Source organism: Antedon mediterranea, chromosome 6 (genome assembly GCF_964355755.1).
Source record: "Antedon mediterranea chromosome 6, ecAntMedi1.1, whole genome shotgun sequence".
Taxonomy (NCBI): Eukaryota; Metazoa; Echinodermata; class Crinoidea; order Comatulida; family Antedonidae; genus Antedon; species Antedon mediterranea.
In genome coordinates this window covers 23,729,581-23,744,779 of record NC_092675.1, presented here as the reverse complement: position 1 = coordinate 23,744,779, position 15,199 = coordinate 23,729,581, and positions in this window count along the sequence as shown.

The following is a 15,199-nucleotide window of genomic DNA, read 5'->3' as shown; positions in this document are numbered from 1 at the left end:
GAAGGTGATAAGTTGAATTTGAATTAACTATTGGTAAGCCTAACTTTGCCGTCATTTTTTTTCAATTTACTGAAAATCCAAAAATAATTGCTGTTATAATACAAACAAAATAATTCAATCAAAGAAACTCTCTACGAATTTCCGAAGTAATTTATCGAACTTTGAACTTTGAACTTTCCGTACTTTGAACCGTGTTATTCAGTAGCAGGGCAAAGTTTGCTTCTTTCTGCAAATTGTCTTTGTTTTTTGTTGCAGTTTGATGATTTAAGCAACACTTTTTTCCAGTATAAGTGGATAAATCAAAATGAATTTCTGAAATTTTGTTTTTTACCTTCTGACTTTATTTAGCATTTTAATTTAAAATAATACAAGTATATTTATAGTCTGGGTTCCAGACGGAGTTTTGTCTTAATATTAGTTAAAAGATAAATATTTTGGCACAGATGACGTTTCATACGTATACTACTTGATTTTGGATACTCCGTCTGGGGAAACACGCACAAGTCACGTGGTTTGACACCAAGAATTCTTGGTGCATACGATTATCCGGTTGACTAGTTTCAGCTGCATGCGATTGGCTACTCACTCGTACAATGTGTAAATATTCATATTTCAGAATTTCAAAGACTCAACAACTAAGATGATGCGCATGCGCTATGTTACGTTTAGACAACGTGTACTTGGGTACATTTATGAAAGTTATGAAGGCTAGAAATTATTTTATATGCCTAGTAGTCTGGTAAACATTTGATGGGATCTTTGAAACATGAAAACTCGTCTTGATATATGATAGGCTAGCTTCTCCGCAAATCAAACATTGAATGGATCATTTATTACGCGGAGATAATTTTGATTTAATTCCCACCGAGACCCTGTCCTGTTCTGTGTGGTGATGTAGCCCTGTTGTTGTGTGCCGGTGGTTATGTAGGCCTACTTCTGATTTCATTGGCGTTTTATTTGGCAGGTCATACGTGCGAGTTGAGTAGGACCTACGAAAGAGGCCTAGGCCAAGGACTAAACAATTAATAAACAAAACAACTTGGCATTACTATTTTATATTTCAACAGTCTCGATCGTACATTAAGCACTGGTAGGCCTACGTACTTGATCTCTTTCATTTTGAAACAAAATGATCATTGGTTGATTCGAAATCCATATTTACATACCGCCCGCCTCATATAGCCAAATACGGTATGATAACCTACGTCATTCTTATCGTATGTTTGCGGTCTGCAAATCGATTTCTATACGTGTTTCACAAGTCTGTATTTTCAGACAAAAATCGCGGTCGAAATAAAAACAAATAAATAAAAAAAAAAGATAATACAGACTTGGGGCAAGTCTAGTATATTTATAGCAGCAGCTTCATATTTTTTTTAATAAATTTTGAAAATTATTAATTGATAATTAATTTGTATTAATTGATTATATTTATTCGGATTTATTACCGTACGAGAAGTACTTTCATCGGGGACTTCCCCCTGACATTCGCATTGAACGCAAAACATGTTATATCCAATTCGCGAATGTTTTATTACCGGCGGAATAATATAGGCTACAATCCTGTTTGCTAGCGCACTATAGAGTGACATTTCTGGCGAATAAGTGGTGTCATTTATCATGAATTGTATGTGTAAGAGTACCATTTGCGACCATTCTAGGGGTGTTATTTAACAATTCGCTTCGCCACAGGCCCCACGATGGGGTCCGGTGGCTCAAATACTCTTAAAATAGTCATGTGACCGCCCCTGTCTTAAGATAATTAGTAATTCTGCCAATCTTGGGAAGTACTTATTCATCCTTCTTTTACTCCACTCTGCTGATGTTTAACGTCTACAACTTCCCTCTCCGGTTTGACTTACGTCATCAACTTGTTCGTCTTTATCTTCGATGTAAGTTATATTGTTCTACAGTATTATATTGACACCACTCATAACCATGAGTTATTATTGTTGAATTTCTTCATCCCTTTTATCAGTTTTTAAAATTGTAGAGTGAAACATGGCGTTTAAAGTCTAAATCCACAACGATTGTTTTAGATCGATTTAAATGTGAAGGGAAACATTGTGCATGTGATACATACACTAAAAAAGGAATTGTAGGTCTATATTCATAATTATGATAAAAAATATTAATTTATCATCTCATGGGCGTAGGGATAGACCTTTTATGGTTAGTAGTAATGCTCTACGGCTTGTGAATACAACATATTTTGCAATGGACTTCAGCATCAAGAGAAGGAAATTGTCGATAAGTTGAACTTTATCACACGATGTACAAGATGTGTAGCAGCTGATCGGACACAAGCTCTTGTACATCCACTGAGTATATTGCCACATACGTGTCTAAAAACACATGAAGCATGCATGTTGACAGTATTTGTTATACGTTTAAATTTATAAAGTATATAAGCCTAGGTTCTAAATGCGGAGTATACCAATTGAATAGGCGTAATATTTCAACTTTCGCTTGGAAACTAATGTGTTCATTAATTTCCAATTTAATTTAATTTCATTATTTATTCGGTCTATTTCAGTATATATAGGCCTATAACAAAAAAGAAAAACTTAAATTGGGGTGACTAGGGTCAACCTAAGTGAACGTAACCACTGTAGCTGAGCCGGTTGACCAAATCCCAAAGTTAGTTTACACATAAAAGACACAAAATACAGTTAAAGCGAATCAAAATAAATGTGAACTTGATTATCAAATTGTAAAGTAATGTCTAAAATGTTTGTTTTTTATTGATTTTCATAATAATTATTTACATGAACATGTAAAACATACATACAATGTTGGTTATATTGTTCATGTTAATAACTCAATTCACATATCTTTAATAATTATTAATAAACAGGTATTTATATTTTTGGTTGAATATATTTAAAATAAAACGCAGTACTTTTGTGTATCTACATTACACAGTTAATCAGTATATGAAAGAATGTTTTTCTTGGTGATTTTCCTCCATAGAATTAGGTTGGTTGGTAATTACGCTAAGCGATCATCGTGGTGTAAGTTGCAGTGTGTCCTAGAAATTTCGTTTCAAATACAAATTGAATCAAAGCATAAAATAAATTAATGGCATAGTCTGAGCAGAGATTAAAGTGCTGTTGCATGCTTCTGAGTGTTTGTTAATGTAGCCAGGGGATATGTTTACGAGGCAATGTGGTCTTCCTGTTATCTATCACATGCAATACACAAGTGCTGCAAACTTTTCCCGTTAGTCAGTTATGTAGGGCAGTAAAAGAAATAGTCTGCATGCGTTAGGCTTGGATGGACATATGGCCAATTAACACATTTTTGGGATAATATACAAATAAAAAGGACAATAAAAAATACATTTACAAAATATCAATTAAGGAATCTGAATTAAAAGATAATTGCTATTATTGAACGTGTAAACATTGTAATAGATTATGAAGTCGGCCCTGCTGAATAGTTTGTTTCTGAAAGCTTGGCAGTGTCTTTCAGTACTGTAATTTGCCTTTGAGTTGTAACAGATTACTAATATAGTTATAATGGTAACACGTTTACGTGTTTTTGACTGAAACTCGTAATGCAGAAAACATGGTGACACGATAGTGAACGCAACTTGGATGTTATCGTTTGTCCGCAGATCCCAATGTGGCTGCATACAGATGAGCACAACCATTGTTTTAATAATAATTATGCACGATGGCATACCACAAGCGTGGAAATGCATGAAAGCATTTGCATGATAGTGGTCACCTGTCGACCAAATAGAACGTTGTATGGATGGATTTGGTCATCTGCCTGTATTAACGCACATTGCTATATCCTCGAGCGTGGTCGTCGTCTGTCATTAACACAGCTAACTTTTCATACAGGTAAACTTTAAAATCACTCAGTTATCTTTGTTTTACAATTTAGATAATTCTGGACAAGTCATGTTGAAATATAACTGTCAATATCAATCATTTATGAATTGTTTGATATTTCCCGCGGGCTTTATTGCGTCGTTACAATCTTTTTATATCCATTAAATTTTTAAGAGATATTTACTATCGTTTGTGAAAAGTGGCCATTATACATAAACGTATAATATAAAAAAGTAAACATACGTGGATACACAGATGCACAGATTTGACTAGTACACCATAAATATAGCTTATGCATTTTGCCATAGGCTAATATAATAGACACATTATTTGCATAGAGTATAAATACAAAAAAAAATCCTTAACCGAACATTCCGGAACAGAAACTCCACTTTGTTTCACATAAAATGAAGTCAAAACCTTGTATATCTTTATTTGTTTTATGAAATTTCGTTTTGTAACCATGTTATCAGTTACCGTGCGACGGGCGACATTTTTTAGAGCAACAGCCAATCAGAATAACAGCGTCGTATGTTGTAAATGATGTTTTTTCTTGCTAGAGAAAACATCACCAAAACCTTGCTTCAGCTAAAACTGAAACGAAAATTGTTTGTTTATAATGAAGTCATAGAATGCTATTAACAGTGTGGTTGTTTTGGCTTTGTATTTTAACTTTGTATTATGCTTGTTTGTCTGCTGTATACTGGGCCTTCTTGGAAAACAGTCTTTGGCTGAAGAGGTATCCCACAGTCTCCAAACAAGCCCTCCCCCTCCTCAAACCACCCATTTCCTCTGTCTTTTGTCATCTTCTCTTCCCAAATAAGAAATTTTTTTTCTTCAGATCTATCAACAATGTCTTCCTACAAGTTGTTTTTGGGACAGCTACTTGCATATCGTGTTTTTGTTATTTAAGACGAAGAAAAGGAAAGGAAGGAAATTAGAAACAGACACTGTGCTACAGACAGTGTACCGTGTGTTAAAAGTACAGCATTTATAGCAGACAGCAACGTGTATAACTTGCTATAGTTTTACAGATAGCACCTATGGACAGTAGCAGAATCGGGTGAGAAAAAATAAACAATCACATCCATTAAAACACTATACCCTAAAATATGTCTGTGCTATTAGGCCAACATTAAAATATATCGATATCGTGTGCTTCATTAAAATAATTACTGCCGTTAGCTGAATTTTCTTATTTCAATTATGGTCAAAGTACTGTTTTAACAGCACATTTGAAGTTATGTGGATCTCTTTTGCAAGCAGATTAATTTGCACATGGACTATTATGGAATCTTCCCGTAAAAAAGCCATCTAACAGATATTGTTTTAGGCTCTGATTTCTAAATCTGACATCGTCCCGTGTCTTGAAACATCATTGTACCTTCGCCATATTTAGAGTTATAACGATCATTACTATTTACTTTAGCAATAATTGATAACAATGCCAGTTTCACTGTAGACAGTTGTCTATCTTCTATAAATGAATACACAATCATAATGTACATTTCGGAAAATATAGCATCTAGTCAAATTAATAGTAAATTAAAATTAACATGTATAGTACCAAGTAGGCATAGCGTATCATAACTTGAAGCAACAAGAATACTGTCATCATTACACATAGAACTACTGTATGTTATTGCATTGTAGATCAGCACATCTTGCTTGTTCAATTTACACTTTCCTATGTCTAAAAAATTATATCGTTGATTACTAAGGTTAATGGTTAAATGTTTGATAGGTGCTTTATAGCCATATTGACGTCATATTCTCTCGTTTATTCATTTAAGTAGCAATTATACTCGGATACGATAGAATTGAGTATTCTCTTTTATATATAACATATAGACAATGAAAAGAAAATATGTAATGTGTATTCAAACTGTCAAATCAAATATAGGCCTAATTTACATAGGTGACTGTTTTAACCATTCATTGATGACAAGTTTGATAAGACAGTACTGTAGTTTTAAATAAATACGGAAGGAATATTTTTTAAATAATAGGCCTACAAACAAAATTCAAATAATAATCAACATAAATGAAAATATCATTAATAAGTTTATTATAAATACTACAATTAGTATCACAAATTAAATTTTGTTGGAGAGTATCTGGGAATATCAGGTGCTGTATATGGAGCTGGGGTCCCGTTAGGCATTTGAAATCAGCACTGCTGACTCTTATGGCAGGCCCTGCCTCAGACGTATTGCCTTTCCTTTGATCAAGGTGGGCACTGGATGAGAGAAGCCCTTGAACAATGTTAGTACCAATCAGGGTGCTTTAAATTTTCCTGGTTTTGTTTGTTTCAAACCTGTTAGTGGCGGTAATTATCGCTGTTGGTTTCGATTGAATAAGATAAAACAAATTAAATTAAATTACTATAGAGGTATCAGGCCTAAAATAATAGGCTTATAATATCCACCTGTTGATAATATGTTAAATTACTCAGCCACTCCAATCATGTGCAGATTTTCCCGTAATCTTAGAAAATACATTTATTGTTTTATTTCGTATTTTAAGAAAATTGATAATGAATTTGAAGTCGGGACATTGTTAATAGTTGGCTTTCGCATCGGGGGACGTAATATTAATGTATACAAAAGATTAAACTGCGCATGCGTATAAGGCCTTCATGATTATCGCAACTGCATTAATTTTGGTGAATTAGGTTCGGTCTTTTCACGCTGCTGCTCTAGCCCGCTACGTCCCATTAGGACTACTCAATCAGAAGCTAAAGCAAGCAGCAGTTATAGTTTTAAAGACGACAGTTTTGCGAAAATGGAAACTCCACTATAATTTATTGATTCCAGCTGCTACAGTAGACCAAAAAAACGTCTGAGAAAAGAATCTATTAGGACATTTCATGCTAAAATTACAAATCCCAAAGCATTTCTGGTATATTCACTGTCAGATATTCATTGAATTATTATCGAAACAGTCCATTAAAGTTTGTGTTTGTAATAAGATATTTCACACTTGAAATATCCAGGGTGATGAAATGACCCCCAGACTTGACCTTAGCAATAAAACTAAAGTGACAGAAATTGAGTATTCACTTCTGTAACCAAAAAAATAATATTTATTCACATATAAAAAGAGAAAAGAAACCCAATAACCATTGTCTGACAGACAATTTAAGTATTTGTTGCTTTAAATTACATTTTTTCAGGTAAAATAACTATTATGTGACAATAAAATGACACATTCAAAAACATTTGAAATAAAAAATATTTTTCAATAAGCGAGCAGTTTCGTAAGAAATATTTCTTGTTAATTTTAATTCTTCTAAGGGAAGCATCCTCGTATGCCCTCTTTAAAACTATTGATTTGGTGTTTTTAATTAATCCTTTTGAACTTTGCTATAAAAAAGTACTGGGTTTTCGGCCTTAGCCTAGGATGAGGCTTACCGTCATCGCTTGTGCGAAATGAATTAATAACTGGACGGAAGACTTTATACAAACGTCTCGCTCTGTTAATTCACCGTCCTCTTTTGTCTACTCACTAATCCTAATAATTACCAAGTTTGGGACGGGTATCTTTTGTAAGCTTAATATTTAAATGACATTGTAGAGTATTGTATATATACTACATTCCTTTATTACTTTCTCGTAATGTAGTTTGTAAAAGTTAAGTTGAAATAATATAGTTTGCTTTCCTATAAAATATTTAAATATACAGAATTTCTACATTACTGTATTAATTTGTATGACTTTTAATGTAATGAATGGATTACGTGCTGTTTTATTAGCAGTTTATAATAAAATAGAGATCGCACTATCAAAGAACATTATGAAGAAAATATTTGATGGCTATCACTAATGTCGGTTAACCATTGAAGTACGGTATTCTTTCAATGATTTATCTTAATCATACACATATATTTCATTTATTTTTTTTTATCAGTTATTAATTTTCTATATCATAGAACATATTTTATATAATAAATTCTTTTTAATGCGAACTTTTAAACTTTGAATCAGATCTGAATCCATCTAACAAACTTTTTTCCAACTGCTATTTATTGTTGTGTTATAAAGCTATGTTTAATTTGAGTCTATGTTGATATCAATCAATTATTTAAATAGAGCAGACACCCTATCTCAATTATTCACAATAAAAAATCGTAAAACTGTTTGTATTTAGCCAACCAATTTAAGATGTAGTTGCCTGCCTTAATACACAGCTTTAAGCTATTGTCTGCTTCAATATCTATTCATTTATAAAATTGCATGACCTCTATAATTCGTAATTCGCACTATACAGAACACTGTGACCAACTCTTGGATGATATTTAAAAGTAAAATTACTGAAACGTATATTCGAACGTTGTAAACCATTTCGATCAAGTTGAATTAGCAAAATCGCATTTTACATACTAAAACCAAGTCGTGTTTAAAGAAATGATCAGAAACAAATATTATAAACAGTACGATGACATAATTAAAACACGTAACAACAGTGTATTTATCAATCTTACCCATTAATAACAGACATTAACTGCAGTCAAACATTGGCCTGCATTGTCTCTTTTCCCCACTCTGTCCTCTTTACACAATATAGTGTACAGAATCCCAAGCTTCCATAACTAATATTTAAACCAGCAACTATATGGGCTTTTACATCGCTCTTTGCAAAATCAGGGTTTAACTCGTCCCTGGCAAAACCTAGTGAACCGGGGACACAACGTCAAAGGTATCGACTCTAAACGCCGAAAGGTAATCCTCAGCCGAACATTTATTAAACAAATTGTATTTAAGTAACAGACCTTTGTTTTACTGAAAACCCTGGTGTTGGTGAATTGTGGGTGGTGGGGATGGGGAGAGGATATGTGAATGGTATTATCTACTTTCCGGAGACAATTTATTTCTTGTGTTCTTCTCGGAGGGACTATAAACCATGGTTCTAGTGGAACTCAGTTCATCATTCGAGAAGAGTGCGGATTATCCCGGTGAACTGGTTCACAAAATAACCCCTGTGTACCAACATTAATTTTCTATTGTTAATTCTTGACAATGTGCCTTAAAGAATTGCTTTCGATTTTCTAAAACCCAGGATAAACCTAGGTCAGGTCAATCATGGACTAAACCATGTCGGTCTTCGTCTGGATCTAGAAACCATCAAGTTGACGAGTGCCAGTCTTTGAATAAAAAACAACAAACATTAATACAAACTAACAACATAGTACGCATGCGTTGTAGGGCCTATATTTTATTATGTTATTTCAGTATATTATTTATTTAGCACGGCATACAGAAGACATAGGGGTGGAATGTAGGTCAAAAATTTGAAATACACAAACAATTTAGAAAATTGGACTAGAACAGTTATGGAATTGGATGAAGAAGAAGAAGACGATGATGATGAAGATGATAATGGATGATGGTGATATATATATTCATTCATCCACTGTGTGTAGTTCATAGTTATATTAATATTGAATATTTATTTCAGCGTTGTTGTATTTTCTACAAACTAAACATCATTTAGCTGGCATGAATTTATACAGATTGTGTTCAGAAGGATAAGAAAACATAATGATGGTATGAAAGTTTATTCACTATAAGACCAATTAAGAGTTGAAAATAATAAAGAATAATAAATACAAGCTATTACACGACTTGTGTTATCTCAAAATTATCTTTAAAACAGTTTCCATTACCGCCCCCAGCGTATCTAATAATATTACGGTATAATGAACACACTAAGACTTAATTACTGGGCTCATCGAAAATAGTGCATTAAGTTTATGAATATAAAGCTTAAATTAGCTTTCAGTAACTTACTAGTCTACATTTTGAATATTTAAAACAGACGAAATAAATTACGAAAATAGAATATAAATGGAATAGAATCAAGTGATAGTTAGTTGGCTTTACTACGTATGCGCATTAATATTTAGATAGCGTCGATGTTATAAGGTTGTAGGGTACGTATGCGCATTAATATTTAGATAGCGTCGATGTTATAAGGTTGTAGGGCGAGCAAGTACGCTTGCATTTCATGAGTTCACAATCGTCTGTATAGGCCTACATTAGAAATAATTAGTATGAAAGCTCACACAATATAATGTTGAACTATGTATAGGCTACTCTCTGCTCTAATACTTTTTATATATAACACCTAAATACATTCCTGTCATTTGATTGGACGACTGTGGGTCATATGGAGTGCAGTAGTACGCACTATTTAACAATTGTTAAATAGTACTTTTTTTCTCTATTTTTCATGTACGAAAAAAAAAATATTTTCGCGTACGGAAAAAACAATCACGAATGTAATGAAGTCATAAGACCGGCTGTATAACGTCACATACACATCAATAACCTCTCTACCAAATACGGCTATACGGTACCATCTTTGAGACGTGATATGGCTGCATCCGGTTTGAAATTTAAAAAATCCGGCTCTATAGTTTGAGGACATGTCCCTGTAGTATATTCATGCCAAATCCCAGCTCAATACTACAACGAATAAGGGAGGAGTGGTACTTTTTACTCAATAGTGTCCGGATGGAAAAAGAAGAGGAAAAGACTTAGGTACCCCAAGTAATAAAACGAGATATTTACGTATCCAGAAAAATAGGTTTCGCCTGGCGTTATCATTATTCAAGCCACCAGACCTATGGTTTTTCGACACACTACATTTTATGTAAAAATAAATACTGTATGGACCTATTACGAAATCTTTTAAACGGTTAATAATGTGGAAAAATAAGTCGCTTCTAATAATTAAGGCGGCCCGCTATAAACACCAGAATGCATCGCACGCGGATTGATATTTTGATGTGATACACCACTTCCGATCGATCGTGAAAGGGTAAACAAAAAAATGAACTTTTCAGCGAAAATATCAAGTCTTTTTGTATTAACGGATTCTGCAAAAAAAAGGAAAGACTGAACTATTTTGTCTATTTTAAAATACTCATTGCACGGCTGTCAAATTAAGTCTATTAGAACTTAAGCTGAATAAGTTATAGGTGGCGCTAAACCATAGATTTAGTATTGTCATAGCATGCAATCAAACAACAGAATTCTGAGCTCCGGATATTAAAAGGTTTATCTGTGGCTGCGAAATGATAAGTTCACGCCATTTAACACGCGACACGGAGAACATTAGGGGCGGGAGGCCACAGGACGGTGCTCATGAATAATTTATGCACGAGCTTTAACAAAGTGGGCGGAGCTTAGTGTAAAATTCTGTCGTCTTAACTTTTTGAGGACGATAAAGTTACCATTTTCCCGTTTACCGAGAACTAAATATACTGTTCAAATTACACTTAAAAGTTGAATTTTCAAAAATCTAAATAATATTTTAACTTTTTTATTCGGTTGAAATGGCTGTCTTAAAAGCAATACATTTCCACGGCGTTTGAATGCGCTAGGAAGGCCTATGCTGTATTACCAGAGCCAAGCAATTCAGAAGGGCGCGACGCGAGACAGGTAGAGAGATGCTGCCGTCCTCATCTAACCGTTCTGTTTCGTACAGTCCCTATTACATAGTACAGTACTGTTTGTATTATTCGCAGCCAGACATAAGATCAAAGGTCTGATACGAGTCTTGGAAAGGTGACCTCAGTGCCATGCTGTAAGATTACCATGGCATTGTATTAATATTGTGTGAGTTCTAATTCACCTTTACCGTAATTTAATCATTTATAAAACAAATTGGGACAGACCAATATATGTTTCAACATTATGATAGAGGTCTTCTGCAAACATTTATATTTTCTCGTCTCAAAGCACGCTCAGATCAAAACCTGATACTATCGCCCTCTAGTGTTGGTTGAGTACTCTCAAGTGGAGAGCGATCGTTGCAAGTTGCTGAACTGCTTTTATTTTTCACTATCATAACCTAAAACCAAGAAGACTTACAAAAAACCAAGAGCAGTCCACGATGCTTTTAGAGGGCTAGTTGTATTGATCAACGAAAGAAATTAGACACTGTAAGTTGCAGTGTGTTGATTGGATGAAGGGTACCCAGTGGGCACAGAACATAATTTCAACGTTGAATCAACGTTGAAATATAGTTGATTTGTTGAAATCATGTTGTCAGCGTATTTCAAACGTTGAATCAACGTTGAAATAACATTTTTTCCCTAACTATTTTTTTTACGTTTAGTAATAAACATTGAATCAACGTTGAAATAACATTGTCTTTCTAACTAGTAATTTATGTTAATTAATAAATGTTGATTTAACGTTGGAATAACATTGTCTTTCTAACAAATGTTTTACGTTAATTTATCAATGTTGATCCAACGTTGAAATAACATTGTTTTTCAAACAAATGTTTTACGTTAATTTGTCAATGTTGATTCAACGTTGAAATAACATTGTATTTTTAACTAGAAATTTACGTTAATTTATCAATGTTGATCCAACGTTGAAATAACATTGTATTTCTAACTAGAAATTTACGTGTTATTATCAATGTTGATCCAACGTTGAAATAACATTGTCTTTCTAACTAGTAATTTACGTTAATTTATCAATGTTGATTTAACGTTGAAATAACATTGTCTTTCTAACTAGAAATTTGCGTTAATTTATCAATGTTGATCCAACGTTGAAATAACATTGTATTTCTAACTAGAAATTTTCGTTTTATTATCAATGTTGATCCAACTTTGAAATAACATTGTCTTTCTAACTAGTAATTTAAGTTAATTTATCAATGTTGATCCAACGTTGAAATAACATTGTCTTTCTAACTAGTAATTTACCTTAATTTATCAATGTTGATCCAACGTTAAAATCATATTGTATTTTTAACTCGAAATTTGCGTTAATTTATCAATGTTGATCCAACGTTGAAATAACATTGTATTTTTAACTAGTAATTTACGTTAATTTATCAATGTTGATCCAACGTTGAAATAAACATTGTATTTTTAACTAGTAATTTACGTTAATTTATCAATGTTGATCCAACGTTGAAATAACAATGTATTTTTAACTAGAAATTTACGTTAATTTATTAATGTTGATCCAACGTTGAAATAACATTGTATTTTTAACTAGAAATTTACGTTAATTTATTAATGTTAATCCAACGTTGAAATAACATTGTCTTTTTAACTAGTAATTTAAGTTAATTTATCATTGTTGATCCAACGTTGAAATAACATTGTCTTTCTAACTAGTAATTTACGTTAATTTATCAATGTTGATCCAACGTTGAAATCACATTGTATTTTTAACTAGTAATTTACGTTAATTTATCAATGTTGATCCAACGTTAAAATCACATAGTATTTTTAACTAGAAATTTACGTTAATTTATCAATGTTGATCCAACGTTGAAATAACATTGTATTTTTAACTAGTAATTTACGTTAATTTATCAATGTTGATCCAACGTTGAAATAACATTGTATTTCTAACTAGTAATTTACGTTAATTTATCAATGTTGATCCAACGTTGAAATAACATTGTATTTTTAACTAGAAATTTACGTTAATTTATTAATGTTGATCCAACGTTGAAATAACATTGTCTTTCTAACTAGTAATTTACGTTAATTTATCAATGTTGATACAACGTTGAAATAACATTGTCTTTATATCTAGAAATTTACGTTAATTTATCAATGTTGATCCAACGTTGAAATAACATTGTATTTTTAACAAGAAATTTACATTAATTTATCAATGTTGATCCAACGTTGCAATAACATTGTATTTTTAACTAGAAATTTACGTTAATTTATCAATGTTGATAACATTGTATTTCTAACTAGTAATTTACGTTAATTTATCAATGTTGATCCAACGTTGAAATAACATTGTATTTTTAACAAGAAATTTACGTTAATTTATCAATGTTGCTCCAACGTTGAAATAACATTGTCTTTCTAACTAGTAATTGACGTTAATTAATCAATGTTGATCCAACGTTGAAATAACATTGTATTTCTAACTAATAATTTTTTTCAAACAATTATTATTTTTGTTTTTCAATGTTATTCCAACGTTATTTTAACGTTGAAATCCAGTTGCCATTTTCAAATGACATGTTTTCAATGTTGAAAAACTCTTGAAATTATGTTGTTTTTTCAAACAATTATTATTTTTGTTTTTCAACGTTAAATTAAAGATAAATTATATTTAATACTTAAATTTTTTAATACTAAGTGCGTTGCCATTGATGTTTCAACGTTAAATTAACATTAGATTTCAGTTGGCGGTTTATTTTATCATCCTTTATTGTAAAACAAATGATTATTGGTTATTTAGGAATTTTAGATTGGCAAATATTATTGTCTCTGTATAATACAAAAATGTTCTAGAAGTTGTGTTGAAAATTGAATGATCCTTTCATGCAAGATCAAATTTCATAAGATACGAGCTTGTCATTGGTTAGTTTCGTATTGATAAAATTTTGAAACTGGTGTCAGTAATTTCAGTTACTTCGACCATGGAGGTATAAAAATAGTTTTTTTAAACAATTGTTTTTGTTTTCAATCTTCTGAAAATATTGAGAAAGGTGATTCAATCTGTTACAAATATGCATACATCTTAAAATTGATAGGTTTTGAATACAGTCTTAATTACAACAAATACAATTAACGGTGCCCTATGACCTTTTAAATCCCATCATTTATCAGACGTTGAGCATATTTGATAATAAAATCGTTTTTGTAAATGTTGTTAATAAGAATTGTGTCTCCACTGAAAACGAATTCGATGAATATACATCTATTCCCTGTCAAATTATTTTACTTTTTTCAGTACAGAGGGCGCTGTTCAGCGTGGTTAAACATGTTTTGTTAAGCGGTTATGAACGTTTTTTAAATTGGTTTATTTTTTGGAAAATCCTTTAATTAGTGGTGTAATATTTAGCTTAGGTTGGAAAGGAAATTATTTAGATCAGGTAGAAAGAAGTTTTTGCCGAGATTTTTGTAGGATTTTCGAGATTTTTGGAGATTAAAATGTGTAGGCATGTCCGATGCGGAAGGTAAGACTAGGCCTAGGCGTAGACCGAAGCCTATGTTTTTTGTGGTAGCTGTCAGGAGGAGGTAGAAGTAGGTAACAGCGTTAAATGTAAGTTTTGCGACTTTAGTTTTCATTCCTTATGTCAAGAGGCTAGTAAAGCAACTATGAAATTATTAAGTGATTCTGATGCTAGTGTTGAGTGGTATTGTAGAACATGCAAACCCCAGGCATCAAATATGCTTACTGTGTTGAAGTGTATAAATCTAAATCAGAAAAAATTATCACGTGATATTAGTAAAGAGTCCGTTGACGAAAATTTTAAACAAATTCATGAGCTTAAGTCTGACAAAATTAATATCAAGCAAGTTAATGCTAAGATTAATAAGTTGGAGGTGGAAGTTGTAAAATAAGTAAGGA